At 45.5% G+C, this 23,560-nt stretch overlaps 1 protein-coding gene across 17 annotated transcripts in view; it reads left to right on the top strand.

The window, feature by feature from the left end:
• The window catches only part of RBFOX1 (RNA binding fox-1 homolog 1), a 1,530,248-nt gene that overhangs the window by 1,265,143 nt on the left and 241,545 nt on the right, over positions 1–23,560 (top strand). The window lies entirely within an intron of this gene.

Here is a 23,560-nt window from a genome sequence, read left to right as displayed (position 1 = left end):
GCTGGTGAGTTACAGGGTAGGAAACTTTCTCCAAACCTGTTTCTACTTAGGAAACTCCAAAGGATCGGAACTCTTCTTTGAAGGACTTTAAATATCATTTCCGGCACCTCCTTTGTCTGCGAGTTGCAGAATGTTCTGAGACAACACAGGTACCTCTCATCTATTCTGTTTCCCAACTTCTCCAGATAAATGGGGGCGAAATAGTGAAGTTGTTGAACCCTGAGAATAAGCTTTGGATGAGCCATTATCCTACCTAAGCAAATGCTCCTAACATTTGTTAAAGAAAAGGCAACCCCCCTCCTTTAAAATCCACTGCCTTTGAATTGGGGAGAAAGGATACCTTTGCAGCATTTTTTCCCACACACCCTCACCTAGCTTTTCTTAAAATACTGCCTTGTTAATTTGTTGCTATTATACATGGACATTATGCAAAAAGTGATAAACGAAATGTATCTTTTTTTCCCCATAAAGCTTCCTCCCAGATTCTCCTTCATGTTTACAGAAACGTGCTGTATTCATGAGCTCGGATCAATTGTTTCTGCACATTGGCGTTCATTTGTTCAAGGCAGCATCTGGGCCTCGGATGTCAGCAGAGACCGGTTGAGGCAGAGTGCTATTAATAGTGAGGCTTATCTCGTTTAGGGGAGTAATCATTTTAGTATGCTCAAGAAAAAGCCAGCATGCAGCTCTCTGCCCACCTTCACCTAGGCAGGGTCCGCACCTTCCAAAGGCAAACACAGCTGAAAAGAGCTCTTAAAGAATGATTACAGAGTCGTGATTGCTCTACAAATTGAGTCTTTTCTCTGCTTGACAGTGATCCTGGCGTAGTCTCCCCCACTTAATCCTTGCTAGCAATTTGCCTATAGTTGTCACTAACAAGAGGTGACTTAAGGGGGGGGGGGTGTCGCCAGTCACCACTGAACACCCATCTCTGGGTCACCGTGGGCCCAGGCTACCGAATCAGGCCTGTTTTCCTATTAACTCACCACCTCCGAATGCATTAGCCCGGCACTTAGCTAACAATAGTTATGGAGCACCAGCCAGAGTTCCCGATCAGCATCCGTTTTCAGTTATCCGGTTCCCTGTGCAGCTAGGAACACCAGGAAGGAGAGACTCCTGGTTATTTCTCTAACCAAAACCAAAGAGATAAACCAGGAGAGAGACTCTCTCCCAAGAATGTTAGACAGACACTGTGCGGGAGAGTCGCCTGGGGAGTATGGGTTGACCCCGAGAAGGGGACAAGATACATTGCGTATTTTGCATATTTTGTCCTCTGCCGGGACGTGGGGGTAGCCGAGGGGCCATATCTTGGGTTTGAAGCAAGCATGAAACGGAAGCCAGCCGAGTGTACGTAGCCCGTGGTTCCCAGACTTGTGTGCGTCAGCATCCCCTGGAAAGCTTGTTAGAGCTTCTGAGCTTCTGATTCGGTAGGTCTGCGGTGAAGCCAGAGAATTCCCATTGCAACAGGTACCCAGGAGATAACAATGCCGTGGATCCAAGAGCCACACTTTGAGACCCTGTGGTGTAGTTCAACAGGCTTGGTCTTTGCTGACTATCAAGTACGCCCCTAGTCTCCCTGCTTAACACCCATGTGTGGTTCCCCATTATATTTGAAGAAAGTCCCCAGTTCTCGCCTGACTTCTGAGACCCTTTATAATCCAGTCCTGCCTCCTCCTGCCCAAGCTATTCAACTGAGAACACACCTCACAACACATGAGTTTTTGTCTTCGAAGAACATTCTTCCCTCCCATTTCCTCACCTGGAAATTTCTTCTCCATCTGTTAAGTTTGTGCCCAACCGTTCCCACTTCTGGGAGGCCCCCGCTGACTTTGTCACTCTCTCCAGATCTGAATTTCCATAGCTGCTTATATATCTGCCCGATGGATGTATCATGTTGTGTGATGGTGTTTATGTGTCTTTCTGCTTAAAGAAGGGGTCCCTTTTATTCATTTTAGTTCTCCACACCTGGCGTTATGCCTGGCACGTGGTCATTACATAGTAAAATTTTTGTTGAACACATAAAGTCTTGCACGAGACAAATACATTTTATATGAATTATTATCTAATGCAGTCAGGTGACCTGTGTTTGAATTTCCACACAAGTGTGCGTGAGATTTTTTTTTTTTTTTTTTTTTTTTTTGCTTTGGAACAGTTCACTTCCCCTGTCTGAGAGTTTTATCCATCTTTATAATGGGAATATTAATAATGATGGTAATTATAATAATAGTGGGAGCAGTAGTAACAGTAATAGCTTTACTGATACCTCCTTCACATGTAGATAATAAAATAAATGCACAGCACAATGCCTGACATACAGCAGAAATTCAATACATAGGATGAGGTTTATCTTATTTTCTTTTTCCTACTGGCATGTCCACACTGGAGGAAATGAGTAGATAAAGGGGAGGGGAGACCACACAGGAGTGGTAGGGCAGTGAGCAAGGCGACGCTGTTTTTGGTATCCCCTGATGTAAATATTATGAGTAAAACCTTGAGAACTGGAAGAACTGGGAGAACTTCCAGAGGGCAGAAGGCAAAGTCACATCCCCCATCTGGTCTTTCTGTGCCATACTCCCTGGCCACCCTGGCTTCTTTCTCATACCAGAGTGCCCTGGGATCCCCAAAACTGTGCACAAGCCATCCTGCCTATCCTTCCCTGAGCACCTTCTCATTCATCAGCTGGTGATGCACATTCGCCTGCCCAGAGAAGCCTTTCTTGGCCCGTCCACCAAAAGTAGCCCCTCCCCATTCAGCTTTTATTTTGTCTGCCAGCACCCGGTAGCACTGTCAGAGCACTGAGCAGCCTGCAGAGAGAGGGCACACGCATCAACGTTTGACTCAGCAGTAAGCTCCATAAAGGCAGGAAGCCACCTATTTTGTCCTCTCTCCTTTCTTATAGTCTCAGAACCTAGTACAGTGCCTGATATAGGAGGAGAGAAGGAAATAGTCATTATATAGATGAAGGGGTAGTGGGAGGAAGTGATCAAAGCTGCTGGGTAACCACTGAGGGTCAAGGCAAAGGGTGATGTATCTATTCCTTTGGAGACCTTACCATCTTCATTGTGAAATAAGGACACTGACAGCACGTCACTCACCTGCCTCTCTTCTGTGCTTCCCTAGACCCTAGTCTTACCCTAGACCCATAGTCTTTCCTTCCTTCTTTCATTACTCCAGTACTCCAACTAATAACTGCTGAGATCTACTGTATGTTGCACACTCTTCCGGAAACTAGGAGATAGAAATATACAAAGAATACCAAAAAACCTGCTCTTGTGAAATTCATGTGATAGTGTTATATTTACCTACTTACTTTCTTGTCATGGTCTTACCCTAGATCCTGACATGATTCTTTACAAAGAGTAGGTGCTCAGTAGAAATTGGCTGAACTAATGGATTCCTTTTTTTTTTTCTTTTTACTTTACTTCCACTAACTATCCAACAGAAGGGGTTCATTATTAACCTTGCACACTTAAATATTTTTGAATAAATAATGTTCCACGGCCTCATATCTTTATCTGTACTCATTCCCCATTTGGAAAGGTATATATTGTTTTATTTGTTCTTGTATATCCATTCACAGTGACAAACGCACAGCATCCCACTGTTGAGAATAGTACGAACCAACTTCACTCTTGGGTTAAAAATGGTGCCCAGACGATCTGTGTCTCCATAGTAATGATGGGATGGGATGGGCATAGGACCCTGAACTTCAAGTTCAGTGCTCCAGGTCCGCATTTCAAGTCTGGCCCACTTGTTAGAAGGATGTCCATGTGCAAAGGGGCCATAATGGGACTGAGTTGTCATGAGCATGAAGTACAGTGATGTGTGTGTGGTACATCTGGAAAAGAACCTGGCACGGGTACATGTGAAAGAATGTTAGCTTGCTTATTTCTTGGACTCAGATCAATAGAAACATATGTGTTTGAATCTACATTGGGTGGTGGGTTTGCTTTCACTGTCATCAAATGGGAGTCCAAGCCCCTCCATTGCACTCTAGTGGCTCCAAAGACACAGGTAGTGCCCAGCTGTTCATAACAACCCCAACCACAAATGGATGTTACTGATTATCTCTGTATCATGCCCTGTGCTGGTGTTTTATTATTTTTTTTATTTTTTATCTTTGTTAATTTTTTTATGTTTATTTATTTTTGAGACAGAGAGAGAGAGAGAGAGAGAGAGAGAGAGACAGTGCATGAGCAGGGAAGGGGCAGAGAGAGACAGAGATAGAATCTGAAGCAGACTCCAAGCTCTGAGCTGTCAGCACAGAGCCCAACGCAGGGCTCCAACTCAAGAGTGGTGAGACTGTGACCTGAGCCAAAGTCAGACGCTTAATTGACTAAGCCATCCAGGCTCCCCCTTGGCTGGTGTTTTACATGATTGTCTCACTTAATCCTTTTCTTTAACTCTAATAAGGGCCCCTATTTTATGTCTTTTTAAAATTTTTTTAAAATGTTTATTTATTTTTGAGAGAGAGAGCCAGGCAGACTGAATGTGAGTGGGGAGGGGGGGGGGTGCAGAGAAGGAGACAACAGAATCCGAAGCAGGCTCCAGGCTCTGAGCTGTCAGGACAGAGCCCAATGCGGGACTTGAACTCACGAGGTGTGAGATCATGACCTGAGCCAAAGTCGGATGCCCAATCAACTGAGCCACCCAGGCGCCCCTCTACGTCTTTTAAAGCAAATTCTGGTAAAAGACACACAGCCTAAAATTTACCTCTAGTGACATTTAGTTCATTCAAAGTGGCGTGCAACCACCATCACTATCTAGCTCTGGACTGTTTCCATAATCCCGGAAGGAATCTCCTTATCCATTCAGCCATCATTCTCCATTCTCCCTCTTGTTAGCCTCTGGCAAAAGCTGACAGAGAGAGGTTAACTGGCCTGCTTTCTACCCACATAACTAACTGGTAGAGTTGGTATTTGAGGCCAGGAATCCTGCCATCAGAGCACTTATTTGCTAAGTGAACGAGTTGTCTCTTATTAGACCTTTTCTTCACCACGCAGTTCACACTGTCTGCACAGGGGTTGTTTCTAGTTGACACAGAAGATGACTTTTCCGGAGGATTCCTTAGATGGTTCACACCATTCCCACCAGTGGGAAGCCTTTATCACCTGGAGTCCTTCCTCCCTCCACCTGCTTTTCCTATGCCTGGTCCAGGAGAGAGTGTCAGTCCAGTAGTTGCGGGAAGATGAGTCCTCAAGCCTGCCATGCGGTGCCCCTAGTTCTTTGGCCCCCAAGGAAATTTCCAGGTCAGAAGGGATGCTTGAGGCCAGTCCAGGGCCTTTCCCTGGGGCGGGAATGTGGCTCTCAGGCCACACATCCACTTTTCTCAGTTTGGGTCCTTGTCTTAAAGGTGAGGTGTGATTTGCAAGGTGGGGCAGAATTCTGGGAGGGATGTGAACTTTGGGATTCCTTACAAATATGACTTCCAGGAAAAACACTAATCTGTTGTCCTGTTTATCTTTGGTCTTCAGAATATTTAGGATCCCAGACCAAGCAGAGAGAATTCTTACGAATTCAGATAATGCTTCCAGCTGCTTACTGAGGCTGTTTGGGGTAATGATCACCCCAGGGTAGATTGCTCCTCAGAAATACAAGATTTTTCATCTCAGGCCAGGGGTCCACCAACATAATTTATAAAGGACCAGATAGTAACTATTTTAGGTTTTTCAGGCCACCTTGTCTCTGTTACAATTACTCAACTCTACTGTTTTGGTGTGAAAGCAGCCATAGAGAATATATAAACAGATGGGCATTCCAGTAAAACTTTGTTCACAAAAACAGGTGGTAGGCTGAATTTGGTCCACAGGCTATAGTTTGAGACCCCTGTCCTAGACCCCAGATAACTCTGTGTTCTGTGAAGTGTGGAACTTCCCCAAGATTTTGGCTGATTCTTGGGAAATTCTGGTCTTCTGCCCTCTCTATCCCTGCTCAGTCCCTGAATCTGCATGCGTGGCCACCTCTGTTTTCTGGCCAAATCAACACGGAACCAACAACTTTGTAGAGTTTCCCCTAGGGAATCCATTCCTCAAGCAACAATTGTGAACAGTATAGAAGACATCTTTGTAACTTCTGTGGGGGGCAGAGGGGTCTCATATTCCTCAGCAAAATACCATGTAGTAATTTCCACTTTCCCAGAATTCCTTCTCAGGCAGCCATGGAGGTGGGAAGTGGCGGGGGGGGGGGAGTAGTGGGGGTGAGGGTGCCTCTAGCCTTCCCCCAACAAAGTGTGTAACTTTGATACTTTTTCTCTGCTTCCTCTTGAGACTTCACTGGGAATTCTAAATTCCTGTACTTTTGGTATTAAGAAGAGTTTCTTGCCTTCTTGGAGTTGGGCACAGATCAACACAGAAGTCTTTAACTGGTGGGGAACATTGACGGGCAAGGGTACAGTCCTGCTTCAGGCACTCAGCTCTTACCCAGACCTTGTCATCAAATAAGGCAATACGCTCCCTAAAAGGAACTCTGAGTGATACTTTTTCCTATCTCTATCTTACCATACAAAGATGGCATGGCCTGTGTTCTCAGGGATTTGAAGACCAATAGGAAAGATGTTCCATTTAGGTCAGTTACAGAGCCATGGAATGAACACATACTGCTCTCCAGGAACCAGATGAATGAGTGATACAGTCTCGCTGAGAGACTGCACAAAGGAAGCAGTGCCTGAGTTGGGCCTTATGGGGTTCATATGATGTAGGTAAACCCATCTGATGTCAAATGTTTGGGGAGTTGTCGGAGAGAGAAAGAGAGAGACCATCAATTAGTTTCTATAGGAGCAGAGAGAAAATAACTCATTCATCGACCCATCTACCCATCCATCCGTCCGTCCATTCTAGAAATACTTATTTAACATCTGCTGTGTATCATGCACCAAGCCAAATAGCAGAGAGAAAAAGATAAAGAAGGCCAATTCTGAAGGAGTTCAGAGAAGTGTGGTAGACAGGTGTATTAGACAATTAATTATAAACTGAAGAGGTAAGTGGAATTTTGTACAAGGTATTAATGAGAGTGTTGAGGATGAACACTCAATCCTGTCGGAAGCTGCTTTTGGAGAGGTCAAGGCTGAATGATCTTAAAGACACTAACAGGCACCAGTCAGGTAAAAAGGAAGAAAGATCAGAAGGTCAGATGGTTCTGCGAGAGGGGAGCACAGGGGCAAAGACCATGAACCAGGTAAGAGCTTGGGATACTCTGACACTTTTGCAGAAGTTGAGACAGTTCAGATGAGCCTGGGAAATAAATCTGTGACCGAAATGCAAGGACAAGCCTGTCTTACTGGACCACATGTATCAAAGGCTCTATTGGGCCCCCAAAGTTTACTATTTTGAATAAACATTTTGATTCAGAACAGATTTTGATTTACAGAAAAGTTGCAAAGATAGCACAGAGAGTTCCCCTGTACCCCACACCACTTTCCATATTGTTAACATCTTACATTGCTACAGTACATTTATCACAACTAATGAACCAATACTGATGCATTGTTGTTAACTAAAGTCCATATTTTATTCAGATTTCCTTAATTTTTATTTAATGTCCCTTTTTTGTTCCTGGATCCCATCCAGGATCCCACAATACATTTAGTTGTCGTGTCTCTTTAGTTCCCTGTGGTCTCTGACCATTTCTTAGACATTCCTTGTTTTTGACCTTGATGGTCTTGAGGAGTGCTGATCAGGTATTTTGTGGATTTTTCTTCAGGTTAGGACTTACCTGTTGCTTTTCTCATGGTCAGACTGAGTTTATGAGTTTGGGGAGGAAGACCACAGAGGTAAATTGCCATGTTCATCATATCCTCTCAAGGGCTCATGCTGTCAGGTTAATCACTGTTGATATTCACCCTGATCACCTGACTGAGGCACTGTTGATCAGGTTTCTCTGAGTCACAGTTACTGTCTTTTGAAGTCACTATGTGCAGCTCACTTAAGATAAGTATCACCTCTCAAAGAGGTCAGCGTGCATATCCATGGAGATTTTTAAGCAGAAGAGGGACCTGGTTTAAGGACCATTGGATGGAAAATGCAAGGAGAGCTGTGGCAAGCCTGCATGAAGCAGAGTGGGCTGGCTGCCCAGAAGAGTGTCCACTCTGTAAAAGTGTTTGGTCATGGGTTTTACCATTTGAGTGGGTTTAGTGCGGATAGAAAAGATCCTTTCAAGGTCTCCATCAGCCAGGTGAAAATCCATCACTTCATATCTTGCCTAAAACGAAAGCCAGTTTCATTCTTCCATGCAGAAGGTTGTATCTTGGAGCACCTGTGTGGCTCAGTCGGTTGAGTGTCTGACTCTTGATTTCAGCTCACGTCATGATCTTGCAGTTCCTGGGATCGAGCCCCATGTCAGGCTCCGTGCTGTTAGCACAGAGCCTGCTTGGGATTCTCTGTCTCCCTCTCTCTGTGCCCCTCCCTCACTTGCTCTCTCTCTCTCTCTCTCAAAATAAATAAATAAACATTAAAAAAAGAAGGTTGTATCTTAACCTTAGCACCTGCCCCATTTTGGTGTGTGTGTGTGTGTGTGTGTGTGTGTGTGTGTGTGTGTGTGTGTGTACATGCATGCGTGTGTGTTATTATATGTGTGTTTCCCCACAGAAATGACCCAAGAAGGCAATGCTTGTTGAAGTCCTTGGACATCGCTATGAGCAAATTATTTCTTCTCTTACACAGCAACCTCTTTTATTCTCTCTCCATTGTGATCTTCAGTCACACATTTCTTCTTCCTTGTCTGGCACACTTTTCTAGGGACGGTGCGGCCTGAACCCTTCCACATCACAGGACTCTCTCCACTTGCACAAACAACTCTGCTGATGACAGTGTAACTCAAGACAGCTTTTTAAAGGGCAAATGGCAGTACCTTTCTCATTTAAAATCCTCCTATATTTTGGCCAACCAATATACATATTTTTAGTGGAGGTATTCTATTCTTACTGGGTTTTGCTTCTTTTTTTTCACTTAACAATGGATCACGGATGTGATTTTTCCTTTTTATCGATGCTTATGTTATTTCCAGATTGTTTTCTATTCTCTCCATTTGTATCCCAAAGCATTTTGGTAGGGACACTTGAATAAATGTGTTTGGACAAATGTGTATGGCTTCATGTCAGGTATTTTACAGGGAGTGGAATTGCCTGTTCAAAAGTTAGGGACATTTGAAATTAACATAGGGTCCATCCTATTACTCCAGAACATCTGGGTGAATGTGCATTCACAACATGGTGCAAAAGTAGTGCATTATGCCTTATCCTTACCATAACCTTGCAAGGTGGTCACGACCATGCCCATTTCAAAGATGGGGATACTGAGTCTCAGTGAGTGAAAGGACTGGGCCTGGCTAACCTCCAACCCAAGTGAAATATCTAGAAAATTATTTGGTCTCTTCACTGGAATCCTCCCTACATATAAAAACCTCACCACACACACACACACACACACACACACACACACACACACACACACAACTGTGGAATAGATGCATCACTCTGATTTGCTGTAGGACCCATTTAATCTGCATTATGATACTGTGCTAGAATTTTCCAAGTTCACAGCCATGAAACAAATGCATTACCCTAAATTGTGCTAGAATTTAATTATCTTTTTCCCCCCTCGCTTTTCTGTTATATTAAATTAGTGTCCTTCTGCTTCAAATTGGCAGTTCCCACTTTCGGGGGTGGGGGGTGGGGGAAGGAGTTCTTGGCCATCAGACCTGGGTGAAGTGAGTGTTACTTCTGCAGCAAAGTAGATCCCAGGCTCTCTGGTGTGTCAGCCTCTGTGGAAAGGATGTTAAGAGAGACAAAAGGACACTGTCGGTGCGTGATTAATGTTAAAAATTGTTGACGTTCCATGCAGTGTGTTTTTCTAATTAGAGCCAAGCTGCAGAGTACTATTTCCATAATCAACATGGGAACGGAAACTCAGCAAAATTTCATGTATTTGCAATGAAACTGCTCCCCGGCAACATAAAAATGGCTTTTATAACATAAAGGCTGTAATTAGAATAAGTCAAATCAGTTGGAAACGATTAAGGCCAGAGTAGGCAAAGCTGCCTTCTAAATATTTGTCTGGAGATTAGCCTACTCCTGCAGCCCTGAGAAGCATCTTTGATTTACTTATCCTGTTCAACGTGGCAAAGATAATCCTGCGGAAGGCAAATGAACACAGATTTAGATGTGCTGGTTGGCCCTTTCTGCAATTTGACAGGAGGCAGCCCATTGGAAGAGAAGTCAGAAAAAAATGAATATAGGGTCACATTAGACAAATTGCTTAAAAAAAAAAAAACGCACACCGTGATCATCAATTTAAATTCTTTTAAAATGTGCTCGGTCTTTGAAGCTTTTAGGATGCACTTTAGAAGTCCACGTGGAATCATTCCCTGCATGTCAATGCGACAGTTGATGTGCGTCTCATTGTATTTAAAATTATAGTTCTGAAATGGGACTTGCTCCATGCTGCTTGTCTGACATCAGCTATTAAAATACAAGTAAATCTTGGCAGGTGGAAATTTAAAGAAGAAAAGAGATTATATAAGAAAAATCAGAATTGGTAATAATAATTTGCTAACTGGGGGACACCAGCTACCAATAGCTCTTTGTGTGCTCTAATAGGATGCTGATATGAGGAATGCCTTGTTCTTGCCGGGGATGGGCATGGAGGTTAGCGAGGGGATAGGATGGGGTGAAGAGGGCTCCCCACAGTCTATGGTTTGGGTCCTTTGAGGCCACAGTGGCCAGGATGACATTGCAGGATCTTTCTGTTGCGTCGTACTAGCCGGGATGGCAGAGGAGGGACTCCAGGAGAGAGGGCAGGAAAATAGCTGCTCTTGAGACCAGGCTGGAACATACACGGACTCTGGCTTTCCTTTAGAAGGGCATAATTTGTCCTGACAGGCTCCCCACTCATTTGTAAGCCCTTCAGAATCCCAAACTTGCGTGCGTGCCTGCATTTATCCATTGAAAATATAATCAGCCTAATGCATTCTCTTACTGAATTTTAAACCAGCCCATTAAAACTCCTTTAACGTGCTAAAGTCGGCTTCAGAGAGGGTTTCCATTTCATCTTTATTGAGCTGAGGCTATGGTTCGCTCTCCCCTCGCAACACGGTGAGCTCCTGTCAATAATTCAATAGCGTAGCCTTGACGGGCCCAAGCCCAACCTAGACTTTCAACCAAGCCAAGCAGCTTGTCAAAGCCTGATGCGCTGTCAATGGCCGACTGATCTATACTGCATGAATCCCCCCTCAGCTCTTGATGTGTCCCTGGGAATAAAAAGAAAGCCATTTCAGAAGTCAGCCCAGTGAGAAGCACCTGTTTGTAGAGAATCTCTAATGAGGGCAGGTCGCGCCTGGTGGAGTGGAGTTCTGCGGGAGCCATTGCATTTTGTTTTGTTGAGGCAATGTGGGGTCTCTCCATGTGTTCTCAGGGCACACAGAAGAGTACCTGCATGTCACTGGGTGGGGGGTTGGGGGAGATGTCCTTCCGTTGCCTCTCCTTTATGCAGGCGTTTGCATTGAACTTGTCTTCACTATTGTAGGAGACCTTGAACCTAAAGATACAGTTGAGAGAGCAAAAGATACCAATCACATGATGGCGACAGGAGGTGGCTGTCCCCACGACTCTAGTGGCAGCTCTCTGAAGCTTCCTGTTTCCTCTCCCCACAGAGCAGGTCCTGCCCCAAGGGTTCCGTGAAAGGCAGTTGAGAATAAAAGCTACAGCCTCCCCTCTCTTCTTGGATAGAGGAAAACACACCCATTTGTGCTAAAAAAAAAAAAAAAAAAAAAAAAAAAGAGAGAGAGAGAGAACAAATCATGTTCTTCCAGTATGCCCATGAGTTTTTAACCCCAGAATCATCCAGGTGGCCCCTGACATCTCCAAGCCTTGGAAGTCGGCATAAATGAGATTTGCAAATATCTCCCCTAAAAAAGGCCACTAGGAGAACACGTAATCCATGTTTTAAATGCAAAATGTCTTGAGTCCCAATGCTGCTCAGTTTTTCCTGGAGATAAATTTTAGCTGGATTAAATAACTGTTTTAAAGGCACTATTCATGCAAGCACTGTCTCATTTGTGACTGTATTTGCATTGCTAATGGACATGTCTTTTCCTCATGCATAGTCTTTCCCGAGCATCCACCCCCAAATTTGCAGATTTCTTGCTTGTCAAATTGGGGTTTGTGGAAGAGGTGGCAATAACGTAGATGGAAAAGAGAAGCGGTTATGTGTTAAAAGCTAATAGAAAACCATTGCACTGGAATAGATTGGTGGTGTAGACTCTTGGTCTCCTTAACCACGGAACCACCAGATTGTTCCTGACAAGGGAAATCATGCCACTGTGGCTTTATGGTCTCCCCAAATAAGCGGCACAGAGTGTGTTTGACCCCAGCCATAGTCTACTGGGGTAGGGCAAGGTGGGCAGCAGAGAATTAACAGAGGGTAAAAGCGGGTTTACTGATTTTGTGGTCACATTTTCAGGTGAGGAAGAGGGATGAATATGATGAGTTCAGAGAAGGAAATCCCCTCGTGTACCCCAAGCTCCAATAGCTGATGGGCACAGGGAGCCTGATGGATAACGGCCAGTCTAGACAGTAAGTGGCTCAGCTAGTTCAGCAAATCCTCAGGCTTCTAGAAAATTAGGGTTTAGAGATCCTGCTGTGACTTTCATACTTTTCATTTGGAGAATGTTTAAATTACTTCCTTAGCATATGTATTTGGGTTCACACATCTGGCTCAAAGTCTCAGGTGAACGCACAAAATGCGGCTGGTCAAATGGAGCGTCTGTGTGGGGCAGGATAGGAGGAAAGGAAGAAGGGAGAGGACCCAGGGCTTTGCCTCCTCAAGGTCACCTGTTGTGCTGTTGTCCCCACCTTTAGCGGTACCTGAGGGGCTGCAAGGAACCAAAGAGTCCTGGGTGACACAGGTGTGCCAGCTGCTGGTCAAGTCCAACTGCACCCTCTTAAGGGAAGGGGGGACAGAGTGACCTGCCTGGTACCTGTAAGATGCAGCTGCCACCAGGGTTCTGCCACTCATTCATTGGCCCCAGGAACCAACCCGGCCCGGTGCGGTTAGGGAATCTGTGCTTCATGCGCCTGACTTGGCGATTCTGGAAGCTCTATGAGGCTAATCATCTCTGTTTTAAGAACAATCAGCATCAATGGCTTTGGCAGTGGTGGGGCTATTAGCATATTAGTTCCATTTGAGATGGCTAAGTGCTTTCGGAAACTGTAAGCCCTACCTAATAAAGTTTACTTTTAAAGGATCAGAGTCATAGAATGTTGGCCTAAGAGATCTCAGAGACTAGCCCCTCACTTTGCAGAAGAGCAGACAGAGGCCTATAGGGGCTCGTAGATGTGCTGATGTCATCACCTGTAACACTAGAATCTAGACTCCTCCCAATTCCGTATCTTTCTCAAATCAGGTGTTGTAAACCTGAAATCTCTGCTTTTCTTTCACCCATCCGGTTGTGGCTTTCACTTTTCTGTTATTAGCTGCCAACATTTAAGTGCCTCAAGATTCCACTTAAAATCTAGTTTTCTGGCCTGTTGCGAAAAATCAGACTGCGGGCATATTGGGCAACTTCCTTCCATTTCAGCCGTCAGCCTGAGTGCTGTAGCATGTGGCCTCGTAAGTGGGGCGTGAGCTTTCCAGTTCAACACAGTCTCTGTTACTCTCTGTTGACCTGGCTGCCTCAGCCTGCTTAACTACCCACCGGCCACCACAGGCACGTGAGTTTAGAGCCCCCTCCTCTGGCCCCTTGAAAAATAAACTTGCCCAGAGAAAATTGGCAACGGGAAAGCTGTGCGTCTGCATCGGGACCGCCTGTCCTTTGCAGCCGTGCCTGGAGGATCCAACAGCTCTTTCTCAGCACAAATACGCTGCTTCTTTAGTTCATGTAGAGGATGGCATTCCTGGCACTCAGCAGAAAACATCTGGTAATGAATCCATTAGCCAGGCTGTTGCTCAAGCTCCAGGTGCCCAAGGGTCTGAGCGCTGGGCTGAACAGGATGCACGAACGGAACCCCGAAGAGTTTACCTTTTGGCCCTCGTTCTGCCAGAGCTCTGGTTTGGTCCTCAGGGCTCCTGTGACTGCTCCAGGGCCACGTGCAATCCCCAGCCATCCCCAGGTGAGAAGCTCACCCGCCTTGAGGATTCCCTCCTCCCTTTCCCTAGCACACTTCCCTCTCCAGCACAGCCCTCCCCCCCCCCCCCCCCCCGCCAAAGCACACAAAGGAGAAGACGCAGATTATCTTTGGCAGACATAAGGAGCAGTATTTGTCGAACCCTGGGCCCTGCGCCTCCTCGAACAGACCTGCACACTGTACAAAATCATTAGAAGCCCTGTGTCTGAGGGCTCACGGAGGTTAGGCAGGGAGGTGAGAGCGAATGAAAATGAGGAGGCCCGCAAACTGCTTTTGCCCAAGGGCTGGTTTTAATGAGCCTGTCCCTAATGAGTTGTCCCTGCAACTAGCTTCAGGCCTAAACAGATGAGGCAGGGATTCTGCTAAATTTTTGATAGGATTTGCACTGGTTTTATGAGAAAGCAAGCAGTAGAGAGTGCAAAGTTGGGTCATGAATCTTTTACGAGGGTGGATGGTTGTCCATCTTGTCAACCAGAACGGGAAAGACCTGGTTGCTAATGGAAACCCTGGCCTCAGCCTGCTGTAGTCACTCACCAGATCAGCTAATTTGGTTGGGGCCCCTCCATGAGTTTTTGTTTGTTTGTTTGTTTGTTTGTTTCCTGATTCAGGACGTGGCCCATGGCCCTCCAAGAATTCATCTTCAAACTCCATCAAACAAATGACTTGAGTCATTGCCTGTTCTTAACAAGCTTTCATGGAACTTGAGTCATTGCCTGTTCCTAACGAGCTTTCATGGAATTTACACTTCTCTGGGAGGTTTGCGCGTGTCTCCCATGGTGTGCTGGGAAGAGAATTCCATTCAACCCTTGAGTCAGCTTCCTTTCTTCTGTGGGGCAGCCCCATTCCTATCAAAATCATAAGACTTTATCCTTCTGCTCCACGAGGAAACTCTAACCAAGGATAAAACGTCACTCTTGATTCCCATGGAGATGTTTCTAATGTTCTAATATTTGTCAATTCTGGGATTGAGCAGTACAGGAGATTTCATATACTCCCACCTTTTTTTTTTTTAATATGAAAAGCTGCCAACAAATATATTTCTCCGGTTTGATTCATCCACCAAGAGGCAATTTTCTTGGTGGCTTAAAAGGTTACAAAAAATGCTTGATCAGCGGCCTTTACTGCACTGAGCGAACTACTGTCTCCTCCTTCCAGCTCACACACACTCTTTCACATTAATCATGTAATTGATTTAATAAGCTGTGGCTTCAAGAGCTTCCCCCCAACCCCCATCTCTTCCTTCTCATCTCCCTGTAAGGTTTCAGTCTGGCATCTGACTGGTAGGCAGGCTAAGGCCCTTGAGTTTGGCCAGGCATGAAATCCAGCAGCCTGTCTTGTATAAAGCCACCCCCACCTTACCTTTCTGTAGCTCTCTTACACCTGTTTTTCAAAGCCTTTCCATTAATCACGTTTAAGGGTCATAAAATGTGCCTTCTACTTCTGTATACATCCAGTTTTGAGGGGCGGTACTTCACCAACTCAAAAGTATTTCACGTGTGGGGTCTTGTTTGAATCTCTCTAAAAACCCTGAGAATGAACCAGGAGAGATCTATTGCCCCAATTTAATACAAGGAACCTGATGTGCAGAGAGGTGAACTGGCTTGTCTAAGACCTTGTAACTAGTTAGTGATGTGCATGGGGTGAAAATGTTGGCTTCCGAACTGCCTTCAATAAGACATTGCTGTTTTCATATTCCTTTGTTGCCTTAGGCATCCTTTCTCCGGTTGAAACAAAAGCTATACATATTTATCTTCAAGAGAATACTTCCAGTTTGTCTATCAGGGAATAGTTGGAATTGTTTTCTGTGGTTGTTTTAAGTTAGATGTGTTAATATAATATGTATTTAAGTCAAACAAGACTATTTGTATGCAAAACGTTCGATGAACCACATCAAACTTAACCAACATTGGCTAGGGTTATTATTTCAGATTATAGTCACACATGTCTTCAGTTGTAAGTCTTATGGAAATGTCCACCTTCCCAGGAGCTTGCCCTTGTAATTCCTTATGTCTTGACTTTTTGGGAAATGGTAAACTTACCACGGTGGGTGTGGTCTGCCGGGTATAGAGTCCATCGGATTGGGGCAGGGTCATTTTTTTAAGGAGATGTACATCTTCAAAAGTTAGTTACGAGATTGTAGAGTCTAAAGAAAGGGCTCTAGTAAGGGATGCCAGTGGACATATTGGGAACAGATGACAGAGTCTGAGTCTTTAAGACCTGTGGACAAATGAAACACAAAGGCAGTGGCTATAAATAATGAAGATGTTCTGCAAGATGTCTCTGACCAGCTTCTGGTCGGCCAGCCTGGGCCTCTCGCTCTTTCCTCATCCTGGCCTGTATTTGAAGGTTCTGGGGCAAGTGAAGATAGTCAGATAGTAGTACCACTACCTGTATTAGTCAGCGTTCTCCAAAGAACCCAGGCCAATGGTGGATATGTGGTTATATGGAATTAGCTCACAAGATTATAGAGGCTGAGAAGTCCCACAGACTGCGAGCTGGTGACCCAGGAAAGCCTGTCAGTGCAATTCCCATCCTAGCCTGAGGGCCTGAGAGCAAGGGAAGCCAATGGTATAAATCTCAGTCCAAGGTCACGAGGAGATGAGATGAAATGTCCCAGCTCAAGTAGGCAGGCAGGGGATGAATCCTTCCTTCCTTAGCCTTTTTGTTCTGTTCTGACCCACGATGGATTGGACGGTGCCCACCAACTTCAATGCTCATCTCATCCAGAAACACCCTCACAGACACACCCAGATACTATGCTTAATCTGGGCACCCTTGGCCTAGTCAACCTGACACATGAAATTACCTGTCACACTACCCATAAAAGTTTACTGTCATTTCTGAGTCTCAGCAAACCCATAATCATGATGTGTCACATGAACAACTTTTTCCAACTCCATTGCAGAGCCTGACTTTGAAGTTTTTCTTTGACGAATAAAAATGAATACAATTATATATTGCCCAGAGAAATGCTGTCTTATCAATGGTGGATGCTGGTGCTGGCTTGGAGGAATGTGCTGGGTAGGAAAAGGCTAGTGCCTTGCAGAGGTTGAGCATAGTTCCTAGTGGTTAACAAGGCTTAAATGTATTAAAGATGTTGGTATTAGTACCTGTATCGGTAGGAATATTATAAACAGTGGAAGGAAAATGGATAATGGGGAAAAATTGATGACATGTGCTTCAGTATGGATCAGTCCTCTTGTGACCTTACCTGTTAGCAACAAAGTCCTCCACTTCTCCTCCCTCATCAACCTGGAGGCCCAGGGGCCCCTGAACTCTCCACATACTAGTTCCATTAGAGGAAATGAAAGCAAGAATCACAGTATTTGCCCCAGATCTGCATAATTAGGACAAGCTTTTAAGAGTTAAAGAGGGTCATCAAATGAACTTCTCAAGATGCATTTGATACATCATCAAATAGTAGGGACAGGTCCATAAATCATATGAGGTCGTGGCCATCTGATTCAGAATGTAAAACGTCTTCTCCCCAGCAAGCCCATCCCCATGGAGCCCTTCTCAGAACACACAGGTTGTTTCCCTCTGGTCGCTGAGAAATTCAGAATATGATGAGACCTCCTACCATAGTTATTTTCTCTGTCCTTGCACGTGAGGTGACTTCTGAAGATGCCCAAAGAGTCATGCTCAAACAGTAGCTAGTATACAACTACAAATATTCTTTCAGCATTTTATCCAAGTCCTCACTCAGTGGATGTCGTTTAATAACCACTCTCGTGGAATGAATACCCTCGAATGGGGTGGGTATTTTCTGCTTTAGTTTACTGAATTACTAAGCTGTTAAGCTTGGTTTTCCTTCCTACAGCTGTCCTTTCCTTGCTGAAACAAGGCCATCCCAAGCCTCAGGAGTCTTCTGCTTCTAATCTCAGCCGGGCCAACAATTTTATAGTGTGGTCTTACTTTCCTCCTTTGCTACTCCATCTTGTCTGAAATCTGGGTTAACTGGGACTTAACTCCTTGTCAAAGATGCTGTGTGAAATGACTAATTAACAGTAGAGAAGGAGACAGAATTGCCATTGACAAATTGGGCTTTAGTAACCAGCAGCTCTTTGGGACATGTTTGCCCAGCTTTTGAGTCTCCCTAGACCCTTGAGAATTTAGAGGAAAAAAGACTTTTGTCCCCCTCTCTCTGTGAATGAGTTGCTTGTCACTTGAGTTTGTAAACTTAGAAGTCACTTCATCGAAGCTGCCCTTGGACAATTGTGTGGTCTTAGTTTCAGACAATCGAGAGGCATACAGCAGAGGAGCCCATGTTTTCCTCGTATAACTGGACTAGAGGTTCTCATCAGGTTCTCCCCAAATGGTGTGAGTTAAGGGCCCACATTTGCTGGTAGTTGAACTCTGAGTTGGGGAGTGAAGATTGACATTTATTGTATTTCAAGCACATACTAAGCAGTGTACACATGTAATCTGAGCATCCTCCCAAATGAGTCTTTTCCCAGGCTGCTGAGTGCTACCCAGGTCCATCAGTCCAGGCCTGAGCTTGTCTTGCCTTATGCCAGAAACCCAGTAGCTCCCTCTCAGGCAATCACATGAACAAACTCCGGGAACTCCAGAATTCTTAACCCAGTAATCAAAGCCCTCCCCTCAACTCCCCTAAACTCACCTCTTCATGTTTCCCCAGAAGAGGAGGATCTGGGTTTTATAAAATGTGAGATACACACAATTCAGGAGCCCGGTATAGAAAAGTGAGGTGTGGCCTTGGAAACACTCAGCCATAAGTGATGCTCTCTGAGGCTTCAGCTCTGTGTTTATCTGAGCTGTGTTTCCAAATGAAATTTTGCAGTAAGGAAGCTAATTATCTGAGGTGGTCATGAAGTGTGCTTCACACCCCACTTTGGATCTCCTGCCTTTCCTCACTGTGACCCTCTGCCTCAGTTGGACGAATCTTCTCACTGCCCTCCTCCTGCATTAACAATAATAAATATTGGTTAACAGTCAAGTCTAATGACAGTTCAATACACTGGTTCAAGGTCATAGTGCTTAGGGGAAGCAAGAAGGGAATGTAGTTGAATTGACATGATTTACAGCAGATTTCTCAGCATACGTTTTATTGACTACCTGGGTTGGTTCCCTTCAGGCAGCTTGTTAGACATGTAGGTCTGGCCTCTTTGGAACTGCCAAATTCCAATCTCTGGGGTTGGCTTGCAGAGGGTAGGCAGACCTTAAAGAGGTTTCCATCTTTAAGAACCGCCCACCCCCAGGATTCTGAGGCACATGAAAGTTTGAAGACTCCAGCTCTCAAGGTCACTGAAGGCCACTCTTAAGATGGGACATTTACCTAAGAATTAAAGGATGTATGGATGTAGCCACGTGAAGTAGTTTCCTTGGGGTGCCACAGCAAATTACTACAATCAGGGTGGCTTAGAACACCAGAAGTGTGTTCTCTCTCAGTTCTGGAAGCTAGAAGTCTAAAACCAAGGTGTGCATAGGATCTACTCTGTCTGAGAGCTCTGAGGGAGAATATGTGCTGGGCTTCTTTCCTAGCTTCTTGTGGTGGCTGCTGACAATCCTCGGGGTCCTTTGGCCTGTCACTGTATTAATGCATCTTCGCATAGCCTTCCTCCTTCTCTTTGTGGCCTCTTATAAGGACACTAGGCCTTGGGTTTAGAGCCCACCCTAATCCAGTATGATTTCATCTTAGCAACATCTACAAAGACCCTGTTTTCAAATAAGGTCACACACTGAGGTTCTAGGTGGATATGAGTGTCTGGGAGGATAGTCTTCAACCCAGTATAGCACGTAAAGGTGGTGAATGGGGGGGGGAGGGGCAGTGAAAGGAGATGGATGAACTTAGAATCCACCAAAAACTCAAGGAGTTGACTTAAAAGATGGATTGTCTTCCCAGGCTTTCTAATACTGGCTAGAACTGGTTTCCTGTGTCAGTTCTTAGACTGGAAAAAGGGGGCTTAAGAGGTGTGGGAAGGATGTCACATAGCTCAGTGAGCGGGAGGTGATTGTACAGTGTGGAAAGCCCAAAGTGGAGGATGCATGAGATATTAATCAGAAAACAGAGGGAGGGATAAGACAGCGAAAGGGATGTTTATTGGCCAGTCCTCTTCCATAAAATTTTGGTAAATCCCCTGAGCCAGGAGAATCCTGAGCCAAACATTTGGGAAGATGATCTAAGGTGAACTGGGAGAAGAAAATATTTTCACATTTAAAAAAGAAAAGTGTGGTGCCTGGGTGGCTCAGTTGGCTAAGCATCTGACTTTAGCTCAGGTCATGATCTCGCAGTCCATGAGTTCAAGCCCTGTGTCGGGCTCTGTGGTGACAGCTCAGAGCCTGGAGCCTGCTTTGCATTCTGTATCTCTGTCTTTCTCTGCTCCTTTCCCACTTGTGCTCTCTGTCTGTCTGTCTGTCTCTCCCTGTCTCTCTCTCTCTCTGTCTCTCTCTCTCTCAAAAATAAATTAAAAAATAATTTCAAAAAATAAAAATAATCTTGAGATGTGGAGACTCACCATTCTGTCTTCCTTTGCTCAGTGCTCAGAAAGCTGTTATAGAAGTCATAACAGAGAAGTCATGAACTTCTGTGCTCTGGGGAAAATGCTGTCTTTCTGAAATGCCATATTTCTGGAATCATATATAGATCCTCTCCACTTGCTCTTAAGATCGTAGGAGGGACCAGTTGGTGGGGTTGTCTTTTGATTCCTTGTTCCCACCTGCCTGTGGGTCTTTGCACTTTTGTTGCCTGGAGCGCTCTTCACTCAGATCTTACAAGGAGCGAGTCCTTCTTCATTGTCATGTGTGTTTCACTCATGGTGCCCCTTGCCAAGGGACACTTGGACCTGGGTCCCTGAGTCATGGTCTGGCCCATTGCCCTATGTTGTAGTTTCGCTGTGTTCCGAAATTTCCTTACTTATGTATTTACTTGTTTATCACGATGTTGTCACCTCCCCCTCAGGAGACTCCAAACCTCTACCAGATTCAGGTCTGTGTACCCTCTGTGCCTAGAACAGTGGCTGGTATGTAGTCTGTCCTCAATGATGATATGTTGAACAGATGCTTTTGGCTGAGGAAACAGAGCCTATGCCATAAAGACAAATGCTTGGGGGTTTGTTCCGATGACATCTAAGACTGTGGGTCTGAGATGGAAGGAGTTTGAAGGAATTTGAAAAGGCAAGTAGGATATTAAGCCACAAGAGCGGGGAGAAATAGAGGACGATATCTCTGGCCCCCATGCAGGGGACGTGCAGTGTCAGAGTGGAGAGAAGGATGCCACAGGGGCATTTGGGACCAGTCTCCCTGGACCTTTTCTGGGTGTGGACTTCAGACACTATAGTCTTAGTTGCTTGTTAATTAGCTGAAAGATGGAAGAGGAAAATCTGACAGCAGTGATTATCGTGATTGGAGAACCCTGAGCATGCTGTCAAAAATGGGGAGGGGGAGAAAGAAGGAAGGGAGGGAGGGAGGGAAGGGGGGAAGAAGCAATGAAGGGAGAGAAGGAAGGAAGGAAAGGGAAGGGAGGCAGGGAGGGAAGGGGAGAAGGGGGGAAGAAGGAAGGCAGGGAAGGAAGGGAGGGAGGGAGGGAAGGGAGAAGAGGGAAGGGAGGGCGGGAAAGAGGAAGGAAAGGAAAGGAAAGGAAAGGAAAGGAAAGGAAAGGAAAGGAAAGGAAAGGAAAGGAAAGGAAAGGAAAGGAAAGGAAAGGAAAAAGGAAAGGAAAGGAAAAAGGAAAGGAAAGGAAAAAGGAAAGGAAAGGAAGAAGGAAGGAAGGGAGGAGGGAAGGGGGGAAGAAGCAATGAAGGGAGAGAAGGAAGGAAGGAAAGGGAAGGGAGGCAGGGAGGGAAGGGGAGAAGGGGGGAAGAAGGAAGGCAGGGAAGGAAGGGAGGGAGGGAGGGAAGGGAGAAGAGGGAAGGGAGGGCGGGAAAGAGGAAGGAAAGGAAAGGAAAGGAAAGGAAAGGAAAGGAAAGGAAAGGAAAGGAAAGGAAAGGAAAGGAAAGGAAAAAGGAAAGGAAAGGAAAAAGGAAAGGAAAGGAAAAAGGAAAGGAAAGGAAGAAGGAAGGAAGGGAGGAGGGAAGGGGGGAAGAAGCAATGAAGGGAGAGAAGGAAGGAAGGAAAGGGAAGGGAGGCAGGGAGGGAAGGGGAGAAGGGGGGAAGAAGGAAGGCAGGGAAGGAAGGGAGGGAGGGAGGGAAGGGAGAAGAGGGAAGGGAGGGCGGGAAAGAGGAAGGAAAGGAAAGGAAAGGAAAGGAAAGGAAAGGAAAGGAAAGGAAAGGAAAAAGGAAAGGAAAGGAAGAAGGAAGGGAGGGAGGGAGGGAAGGGAGAAGAGGGAAGGGAGGGTGGGAAAGAGGAAGGAAAGGAAAGGAAAGGAAAGGAAAGGAAAGGAAAGGAAAGGAAAGGAAAGGAAAAAGGAAAGGAAAGGAAGAAGGAAGGGAGGGAGGGAGGGAAGGGAGAAGAGGGAAGGGAGGGCGGGAAAGAGGAAGGAAAGGAAAGGAAAGGAAAGGAAAGGAAAGGAAAGGAAAGGAAAGGAAAGGAAAAAGGAAAGGAAAGGAAGAAGGAAGGGAGGGAGGGAGGGAAGGGAGAAGAGGGAAGGGAGGGCGGGAAAGAGGAAGGAAAGGAAAGGAAAGGAAAGGAAAGGAAAGGAAAGGAAAGGAAAGGAAAGGAAAGGAAGAAGGAAGGAAGGGAGGAGGGAAGGGGGAAGAAGCAATGAAGGGAGAGAAGGAAGGAAGGAAAGGGAAGGGAGGCAGGGAGGGAAGGGGAGAAGGGGGGAAGAAGGAAGGCAGGGAAGGAAGGGAGGGAGGGAGGGAAGGGAGAAGAAGGAAGGGAGGGCGGGAAAGAGGAAGGAAAGGAAAGGAAAGGAAAGGAAAGGAAAGGAAAGGAAAGGAAAGGAAAGGAAAGGAAAGGAAGAAGGGAGGAAGGAAAAGAAGAAGGAAGAAAAGGAAGAAGGAAGGAAGGAAAGGAAAGGAAAGGAAAAAGGAAAGGAAAGGAAGAAGGAAGGAAGGGAGGAGGGAAGGAAGAAAAGGAAGTGAGGGAGGGAGGGAAGAAGGAAGGGAGGCACCAGTCTAAAGCATGAATAAAAGGAGAGCTGTGCAAAGAGCACGTTCACTCTAGAGAGCCAAAGCATAAGAGACTGTTAAAAACTGAGAACAAACTGAGGGTTGATGGGGGGTGGGAGGGAGGGGAGGGTGGGTGATGGGTATTGAGGAGGACACCTTTTGAGATGAGCACTGGGTGTTGTATGGAAACCAATTTGACAATAAATTTCATATATTAAAAAAAAAAAGAGCACATTCAAACAGAAGGTACTGTAGAGAATAAAGCTGGCTGTAAGAACTAGAAGATAATCCCCCTCGGGTTACAGATGAAGAAATGATGGCCCAGGGAGCCTGTCTCAGTGTATCTGGGCTGCTGTGACACAGCACCATAGTCTGGGCAGCTTGTGAACAAGGCATTTGTTTCTTGCGATGCTGGAGGCTCAGAAGTCCTTGATT

This window comes from Panthera tigris, chromosome E3 (genome assembly GCF_018350195.1).
Source record: "Panthera tigris isolate Pti1 chromosome E3, P.tigris_Pti1_mat1.1, whole genome shotgun sequence".
In the NCBI taxonomy this organism is placed as follows: Eukaryota; Metazoa; Chordata; class Mammalia; order Carnivora; family Felidae; genus Panthera; species Panthera tigris.
This window is presented reverse-complemented; position numbering and strand designations above follow the sequence as displayed.